This window comes from Clupea harengus, chromosome 6 (genome assembly GCF_900700415.2).
Source record: "Clupea harengus chromosome 6, Ch_v2.0.2, whole genome shotgun sequence".
NCBI lineage: Eukaryota > Metazoa > Chordata > Actinopteri > Clupeiformes > Clupeidae > Clupea > Clupea harengus.
This window is the reverse complement of record NC_045157.1, coordinates 24,363,425-24,373,424: the sequence shown is the minus strand read 5'-3', so window position 1 is coordinate 24,373,424 and position 10,000 is coordinate 24,363,425. Positions and strand designations below refer to the sequence as shown.

The 10,000-nt window shown below is 48.0% G+C and overlaps 1 protein-coding gene across 2 annotated transcripts in view; it reads right to left on the bottom strand.

Annotated features, from left to right (window-relative positions):
- zfhx3b (zinc finger homeobox 3b) overlaps nucleotides 1–10,000 on the bottom strand; it is a 340,892-nt gene that overhangs the window by 202,869 nt on the left and 128,023 nt on the right. Inside the window, exon 4 of one of the 2 annotated variants that reach the window (XM_031569518.2) lies at nucleotides 2,756–2,819. The gene's annotated coding sequence lies outside the window, so the exon portion shown is untranslated. Of the gene's footprint in view, nucleotides 1–2,755; nucleotides 2,918–10,000 lie in introns of those variants that run through there. The other variant, XM_042708091.1, reaches the window with a different exon arrangement.

Here is a 10,000-nt window from a genome sequence, read left to right as displayed (position 1 = left end):
AAATTCTTCTCCCCAGGATGGTGGCGGTAGCAGGCGGCCTGGCGCTGGCACTGGGAGGCTGCCGCTTACAGAATGGCCTCAGCTACAGCCGACTGGGAATAGGCCTCAGTGTAAAGCCATATGGACACATTACCAGACATGGGTGGAAGGCATGGCAATGCCAAGGAGCATCGGCTGAAGCTGGAGTAGTCTACCTTTGGTGACTGTTTTGGATGTTGTTGCGTCTTCACTGTGCCAAATGGGATATACGCTCAAAACTTCCACATTGTGTACATTTACTCCAAGCTATTGCACAACGTAGGAAGCAGCTTGGAACAGATTAGCGGTGGCAGCATATTTCCACTGCTAGCTCTCATGGATACAGTTTGAAAGGGAATAATAATGTTGTGCTCTGGGTGGATACCGCGGGATATTGGATATACATGAACCTATTCAAGGTGTTGCAGCACACCAGACGGAAAATGGCTCTGGACGGGGAGATACAGGGCGCAGGCTCCAGAGGAACAATGGATGCTGCACGGCTGTGTTGGTGGACTCCAGAGATGAGGCCTGCCGCTGCATTAACACTGTCTGGAGGCTGGAGGAGGGAGGAGCCCCTGGGAGCCCAGAAGGAAGCCCCTTGCTATTGATCAGTCTCAGCGTCTCCCCACCCATGTGCTGGGGACAGGGCTGAGCAGCGAGGATGTACCAGAGAGGCCCAGAGTGAGGGATTACCAGCAGAGACTCGTCTCAGAACAGGGGGACTTAGCCTGCTTTTTGTTGGGTTTACAGGCCTGCCTCATTAATGGGGGATGAAACCCAGTGGAAATGATGCTGGCCACTGAGATGAACTAAAAGAATAATGCATTTGACGGCCTGCTAACAGACATTGACATAAATACACACATACAGACAAAGACGTACGCATGTTATTATGTTATAACAACACTGACATGTTTGCAACATAACTTCAGACATTATGTATGTCCAGTCTATCAAATTCTGTTTTCAACTACAATCAGGGACAGAAAAGTCTTGTCTAACAGGGTCATTGCAAGCAGGGTACTGTGCAGGTGCTAACACCCTCTCATCGTGTGGCAAAGCCTTTTCTTTCGCTGAAATAGTTGTCCTGAGGTAATTAATTGTTTTTTTCCTGAGTTTATTCATTTCAATGCAGATGCTGCAGTGCACCAAGGACTGGGAGACCTGTTAAGGAGCCCTGATCGAGTGCTTTATATAATGCCTCTGTATGCAGAATGGGTTTATCAGGAAAAACACACCAACAGAAAGAAAGAAAGAAAGAAAGAAAGGAAGAAAGAGAGGACAAAGAGAGAGATGGAGATAAAGCTTTAAGACTGATGATGCTGTGCAAAAAGCAGAGAAGCATGTAAACATCTGCTTAACTTTAGTTTCAATTCAACTCGCTCTGAATGAAATCACATGAAAGGCTTTGATGAAATGTCAGTAATGTCTATTGTATAGACTTGCATACAAGCCTGGAGTGTTTAGCAGTACAAAAACATCTTTTAAAGTGATTTCAAGGTCCTTGTTTATGAGCATTATGATTTTCTTTTTATCTTGTCAACATGTGCACTCATTTTCACAAACAAAGACCAACGAGCAGGGAACAAGAGGGTGACAAGAAGAACCCTCAACCCCACCCCCAAAACCTTAACTAATTAAGGAATTACAGCAATTAACTTGTCGCAAATTCTGAAAACAGCCTACCAGCCCCTAAGGAGATTAGTAAGGCACAGCAAATGATCTGAGATAATGTCATCGACACTATGTAAACCACACAAAAGAAGGGCGGAGAAAGACAGGAGGAGAGAAAGACAGTGAATCAAGGAGTAAGGGGGGGGGGGGGGGGGGTCTGTGAGAGATAAAAAAAACTGAGACGTCTGTTGTCTGGTAATTGCGTGCAATGAATAGCACAAATGGAAATGAGAGATTAAGGGAAAACGTACAAAGACAGAGGGGGTGATAGACTGTGTAAATGCTTAGTGTTGTATGTTTTGTGTGTACGGTGTGTGTGTGTGTGTGTGTGCGTGTGTGCGTGTGTGTGTGTGTGTGTGTGTGTGTGTGTGTGTGTGTGCATGTGTGTGTGGAGACAGGGTGAAGGGGTCGATATGAGAGCCTGTGGCGAGGTATGTGAATGAGAGATCTAACTGGATCGTGTCAGAGATACCCTGCAGCGTGTGGCTACTTTCTACACACATACACACACACACACACACATACACACACACACACATACACACTCTCGCACATGCACCCACAAAGATATACACTCACGCACACACCAAGGCCGACAGCTGCTCCCCCACTCTGTCTTTGCTGGAGTGAGTGAGTGAGTGAGTGAGTGAGTGAATAAGTGAGTGAGTGCGTTCAAGGCCTGTGTTACATTCACTCCTTTGTGCCTCAGAAGGGCCTCTTAATCTGTTCTTTCAAGTATAAACATCATCTGCAGTAGGAAGTTGTAGAGTTTTTCAGTTTGTTTCCCCCCCCCCCTCTCTGTGTTTGTGTGGGCCCAGTGCACATTAGTGTGTGTGTGTGTGTGTGTGTGTGTGTGTGTGTGTGTGTGTGTGTGGCTGCCTACGTGTTTGTGTATGCGTGTGTGTGTCTCATTACTCTATCTGCCATATTTGTCAAATTCGTTTTAAATATTCAGGTGTCATTCATCATTTTAAAGAGGAGGTGACAGTAGCCCCATTCAGTCACTGACTGCTGTGAGCTGACTACTGGGGGTGTGATGACGTGACGCGACGTGACGTACCGGCAGACGGCGAAAGATCTCGTCGCATGTGCCTCTAAGATGCTTCTCCACGCAGAGTCGAAACCTAAAGGGAACACGCACACGCAAACACACCCACGCAAACACACACGCACGGCACACACACAGAAAAAGACAGAAGAGGCATTAGATTGGCATTCTTCCAGGGCATAGGAAGTCAGATGACTCTGCAGTGGGATCACCAACATGGCTTCAGTCAAGCTTGCCACAAGGCAACAGACACCCAAAGGGCGTTTCTCAATACGGAGTACGTCAAGTAAGGAATCCTGTTCTTGGGAGTCTGGACTTGGCCAGTCCAGACTCCTGAGGACGGGAGGATGCAGTACGCTCAATATGCGTTTGGGATAGCAGCGTTCTTCCGCACATCACAGCTCAGGTCCACCCTAGAGTCTACCCTGCATTTTTACCTTTATCTTCACTTTAACTGATATTTACAATACAATTATATTTAATATAATACACTAAATTGCCTGTGTTCGTGTTCATTAAAAAATATATTTAAAAATATATATATCTAATTATATATTCATGATGAGTGCCTGTAAAAGGACCAATGGCAGGAAATAATTGTAGGAGGTCATAGTTATGGTGGAAGTAGTTTGTATTTGCTGAGTGACGAGTCGAATATCAAACGTAGAGTTATGTGTTTGTTCCTCTACTGCCATTGCCGCTACTTTGAGTGAAATGTATTCTGGGATACTTGACTACCCAAGGCCACACAAGTCACCTCCTGATGCATCTGTGGTAAAACCCATGAATCGAGAACACTTATGAGTATTTGATCTGTACTTGGCTAGATGCAAACTTTGAATTGGAACAATATTTAGGCTGTGACTGATGCCGTTTCATGACGTTTCACAAGTCCATGGGTAGAGAAGAACACATATTGAGAAATGCCCACAGAGATCCTCAATTACCCCAACATAAACCAGACCCTGTGGAGTCTGGCAACACCATGGTACATGCCTGTGCCCCCATCCCCCCTCCCTCTGAACTGCCATTCCAGTGGCCCATAGAGAGTCAGGAGGCAGAGTGATTGGATCTGAGCATGGTGTGGCAGCCCCATCTCATTGTGCTATTACTAATTCATGTTTATTCATGCACTGATGTATGAAGGTGTCGCAGACAGATTGCCCCTGTTTGCGTCTATTGGGGTGGAGCATGTTTTGTGTGCACTCGGGGGCCTGTGTGTTTTATGCCAGGCTGGATGCATCACATGCAGTTGACGAGTGTGTATGTGTGTGTGTGTGTGTGTGTGTGTGTGTGTGTGTGTGTGTGTGTGGTGTGTGGCGGAAAAGATGGTGGTGGTGGGTTGACTGAAGCTGCTGGCGTCTTCCTCTGGCGCCATGCCAGGAACCCCTCTTCCCAGAGCATGGGTCCCCACGACACCCTCTGCCCCCTGGGCATATGCTAAGAGTTATTGTTTTGGCTGATGCACAATTAGCGGCGCTGCAGATTTATTTTCCTGCGCTCTAATGTGCGGTAATTACCCCACCCCTACCCCCCCCCCATGACAACAAGTAACCTAAACACCCCCACCCCACCCCAACCACCCTAGCAGGAGTCCCACCCTCTCCCCCTCAACCAGTCGCAGGGTGGGCATGATTCAGCAGGAGTGCAGGAATGCAGCAGAGAACATTTTGGAGGGGAAAAAAAAGAAACAAGCGAGTGAAGGAAGAGATGTAGAGGAGGAGGAGGAGGAGGAGGAGGAGGAGGAAGGGGGAGAGTAGCAGCAGTAGCATTAGTAGCAGAGGCAGCGGCCTGGGCGGCTTGTGTGTGGATCAGCAGTTTTTAAGAGATCTTCAGGGGCCTGTTGGCTGAGGCGTGCGTGCGTACGGGTTGCGAAAAGGGCAAACAGGCAGCAGTTACTCTTTTATAGAATGCTTTGTGGAAAAACACCCCTGACACACACCTCAGCGCCGTGGCCCTGTTTGTCATCAGACCCAGGGGGGCGCCGCCGCCCTGTCACATGACCATGAGCGATGACCTTCCAGGGCAAGCATTAGACACACAGCCAGGCCTGCAGCCAGAGGCAGGTCGCCGCACGGATCTCTGGGAGGTGCAGTTTAATGGGCCAGCACTAGCACTGCTTGAAGTAAGGCATACCCAGAACCCAGTGGTGACAAACACACTTCTGCAATGTTGTTGTGTTCATCAGAACTACAATTTTTGCACCATTCTTGCACACACACAAAAATAAAATGCAATTTCATTGCCAAACAAAAACAAAAAAACTCCACATGCACACACATCCGAACGAACATATATCACCAAACCAATTCCATATTAATTTATACATTTCTGATTCTAATATCTCCCAGCACCATATACATTTATTATGCTTGGGGGAACTGAGACTCTATATGTGGGTTTGTATATGAAAACAAGGTCAAAGGCAAGTTCAAGCCATATCTCAGGCATACATATTCATGGCCACACCGCATCAATCTACTTCAGCGCTGAGGCAGGAGCAGGAGCAGGAGCAGGGAGGGGCCCAGCTAAGAGGCCATGAAGGGAAGAAGCACATATTGGGTATGAATAGCATTAGGACTGCCTTAGCCAGTTAGACCAAAAACACCCCGATGTAATCATTTACATGCTCTCTCTGGGCGCTCTCGGAATAAAAACACTAGAAAACAGCACATACAGCTGTGGGATTTTTTGTTTTGTTTCTCAATTCATAATTCTTAAGCTCTGATAAATAAATCGATGTCTGGCAGTTGACATCCATAGACATCCGCAGTGCGTGAGAGCAATATGCACACACGCCCTATGTTCCTGAGGTAATGTTGAACAGTGCACAGTATTCATGGGGCTTAGAACAGATTAAACGGTATGCCTCCATTTTATCTGGCAGGGCAGAGATCTGCACTGAGCCAATCACATGCCCCTCCCTACCCCTATCCCCCCCAAGATGACCTCTAACCTTTGTCATCTCAATATGACTGCCATTATCCCGCAGAAAATTAGAAGTGTCCCGCTATTGTCTCCTCCCGTCAGGGGGGCGGAGGTTATTTAAAGATAAATGCCCCTGTGTCCGTGAAGCGTGCAGCAATCAGCCACAACAGAGGAACGGGAGAGCGGGGGAGAGCACTCAGCACCTGACAAAGGTGTCTACGCAGATGTGAATGAGTGTGTGTGTGTGTGTGTGTGTGTGTGTGTGTGTGCGTGTGTGTGTGTGTCTGTATGTGTGTGTGTCTGTGTGTGTGTGTGTGTGTGTGTGCATGTGTGCGTGTGAGTGTGTGTGTGTGTGTGTGTGTGTGTGTGTGTGTGTGTGTGTGTGTGTGTGTCTGTGCTGGCCCATGTTTGTCTGTGTCTGAGTGTCATCTCCTGCTTGGCTTGTCTGCATGTGTGGGCTGGTGCAAACATTTCCATTTATTTCCATTCAATTATCTAAATGCCAAAAAAATGAACAGCTTGAGCATGTTAACTGTAAAACACTCATTTGCTTGAAAACAAAATAAACCCCTGACACTCTGTGGTTTCCACGGGCAACCAGGGCTGCGTTGTCGTTCTTGTAAACAAGTGAAAAGGAGAAGGATGAGGGGGGGGGGGGGGGGGGAGAGATAAAACAGAGAGAGAAAAAGCCCTCCTCCCTGTAACAAAGCCATTACGGCGGCAGGAGCCTCATGAGGAGCAGGGTGACATGATGCCATGGCGATCTGTGTGATAGCTCTCTGCATGAGAGCGTCTAGAACATTTTCCACCCATCAGCACACACACACACACACACACACACACACACACACTAGATGGAACACTGACGGCTGTTTCGAGGGAAAATGAGACGCTTAATGCCAGGAGAAAACATCAGCACCTAATAGAGCTGCATATTCATTATATATTACTCCCTCTCCCTCCCCCTACACACACACACACACACACACACACACACACAGAGAGGCTAGTTGAGGTTTCATTCAGGTCCCCCTTTTCAATTCATCCATTTGCAAAAGGGAATTTGTCTTCAGTGTAAAATATGCCTGAAGTCATGTGAAGTTTATGTACTGCCTCTTTCAAATGGCATTTTTTACAGGTGACTCCCGCGCTTTTGACAGTTAGATAGTTAGTAGCTGAAGTGGCTGTCTCCATCATGGTGCAGCCTGTGGCAGACATGGAGGGCCAGTGTTGGAAAGAAATCCTTGACATTTTATCCCTGAGAATATCTGCATTTTCTCTATGAATTCTATTTGTAAAAAGAGTAAGCCATAATGCCCCATTTTGTAATATTTATATTATTAGATATTAATAATATGAACGTTATAGGTTACGATCGATATACGATAAGGTTCCTTTGTTTCTGACTGGTCATTTTTATGTATTGTGCTGAGTGCATGTTTGTGTGTTTTAGGTGTCCATATGCTGCCTGTCTGGAAGCTTAGTAGGCTGTGTCCCCTGGTTTCTATTCTGGTCATTGTGTGTGAGCCGGGCACCGGCGGGTCCCTTTGCAAAGGCCACCCCCCAGGAGCAGCAGCAGCAGCATCTTTTATTATTCCGAGAGCCTCAGAGCCCTTATCACACCCAGCAGACCAGCAGACACTCTCCCCAGGACGAGGATGGGGCCCAGGGCTGGGTGCGGCACCACCTCTCCTCCAAATAAAGTCACATGCATGCGCAGATGGACAGGACGCTGCCTGCAAATCTATTAACGGATCACAAACATAGAGCCATACACTTACTGTATGTCCTTAATTTCAGCTGGGGTCAGGTCCTAATACTCACACATACATAGTGATGCACACTGACCTCACTGGCCACACTGCTTCAACCCACAAATCCACAAATGCAACCCATTTCACACACACACACCAATGCACACATGCACATGCAATGTCACACACACATATAAACACACAACACTCTTCCTGGCGGGGATATTCTGGTAGGGTAGACTATTTGCAGGGAGGAGGTGTGTTGAGGAAAAAGGGGGCACCCCGACGCCAGGCTTTCGGACTGAATCACAATACGGCAAATTACCTTCTGCTGACAAGAAAAAAATGAGCGCGGGCGCGCCATATGAAGGGGGAAAAAAATGGGATTGACAGGGAGAGGTGACACATTGATTGCTTAGTATGCGCATCCTGGAGGCTGGGGTTCACTCTGTCCTGCCTATATATATGTAGACGAGGTGCAGCCGCCCAGAGAGGGTGGAGGGGGTGAGAAATGGAAATGCCACCTTAGATTGGGGGGCCTTCTCTCAAGCCCAGCCAGCCCAGCTACAGCTACAGCTCCAGAGACTCAGAGAACAGATCCCCACAAAGCACACTATGCTAGATACACACACAAACACACACACACACACATAAGCACTCGTACAAATACACATTTGTACACACACAAAGGTGTGCACGCACATAATGGACACACTTACATATAGATCTATGCCGACAGAGATACACACACTCCGCCTTCATGTTTACAGCCAACAAAACCCGGGCAAACAGAGCCTCAGAGCAAAGCCGGCGCGTGAAACACAGCCACGCTCGCAAACCAGTGACACCCACACATCACACAAGACGTCGGTCCTCCGGTGATGTCGGCACGTAAAGGTAAAGCCACATGACTCACACCGGTTCTTCCTTGTCTCTCTCTCTCTCTCTCTGTCCCTTTCTCCATCCCTCCCTCTCTCTCTCTCATCTGTGTCATGACTCAGATGAATCAGTGTCAGCGCTGTTGAGAGCACTTACTGTCAACCCCGGCGCCCCAGGCCACGCCACTGATGGACACAAACTATAAAATATCACTCCCCTGGGGACACATCGCTCAAGCACTGCCCCACTGCCTGGAGGTGGAGGCCACCGTGTGTCTGTGTGTGTGTGTGTGTGTGTGTGTGTGTGTGTGTGTGTGTGTGTGTGTGTGTGTGTCCTGATCATGTTAGTGGGACTGCTTTGTGAATAGAGAAGCACCAGCTGATTAGGTTACCGTTCCTGTGTCTGTGTGCGTGTGTGTGTGTGTGTGTGTGTGTGTGTGTGTGTGTGTGTGTGTGTGTGTGTGTGTGTGTGTGTGTGCAAGATGACGGAGTCGGGGTGTGAGTGCGAAAAAACAAAAGACTGAAAAAAATAAACCCGACAGCGCTTAACAAAAAAATAAAAGGGAAACAAAGGAAAGGAACATAAAAAAGTCGCAGTGAGAATTGCTCTCTGAGATGTTCCCTTCCCCTCCTTAACCAGTCGTCGCTAACAAAGAGTGGAGGCTGATGCAACACCTTCTGATCAACATCTCCAGAAACAATGAGGTGACTGTGTTTCACAGTGGGCTTTCGGCTACAAAAAAACCCACCCTGCTGCCTCTTATTGCACACAATGGGCGCAAGACGGCTAACGTCCCTCTCCCTTTTTTTAGCCCGACGCGAACAATACCCTCCTCAAAGCGATGTCTGGTCTGTCTGTGTGTGTGTATATACACCCTGGGGCCTGTGCTGCATCTCTGCAGTGGGGATTTCACAGCTCTGATGGCAGACAGGGGAATGGAGGAGAGGAGAGGAGAGGAGAGAAGAGGAGAGAGGAGAGAGGAGAGAGGAGAGAGGAGAGAGGAGAGGAGAGGAGAGGAGAGAGGAGCAGGGTGCGGTACGGTGTGCAGATGCAGGCATGGCGCTCCTCAGGCAGGAGCAGACATTTCTGGCTTCCTCCTCTAGCTTTAATAATGGAGCAGGTGACTGCATTAGGCACAGCACCTATCAATCACCCCGTCCACTGACAAGATTCATATCGGCTGATAAGTGATGTGGAAAGAGAGGCGTGTGTGTGTGTGTGTGTGTGTGTGTGTGTGTGTGTGTGTGTGCCCGTGTGTGTGCGTGTGTGTATGCATATGTGTGCAGACAGTGGCGAGGACATTGGGGGGAGGTGGCAGAAGCCCCTCTGTCTGAATGGGTCACTGAGCCGCTGCCTTCTCTTTGAAAGCGACAAGGTCAGCGGTCGCACATGTTGGAGAGTGTCTTTGTGTGTCTCGCCCTTTGTGTAACCCTGAGGTTTCTTGCGCAACTCTATTCATTTGATGTACAGTTCCATGTGCAATCTGGAATGTACTTGCGTGTGCTGTACTCCCCGTATGTGTCATGTGTATGTGAGTGTCAGTTAAAGGCTCAACTGAAGATATGAAAACTTGTACAGCTTTTAGAGTTGATTTCTTTAGGTAAGTGCATAGTGCACATCTAGCATCTGTAAAACACACTCTGCAAGTGCATAAATGAGTATACAACGCATTTCCACATGCGTGTGTGTACGAAAT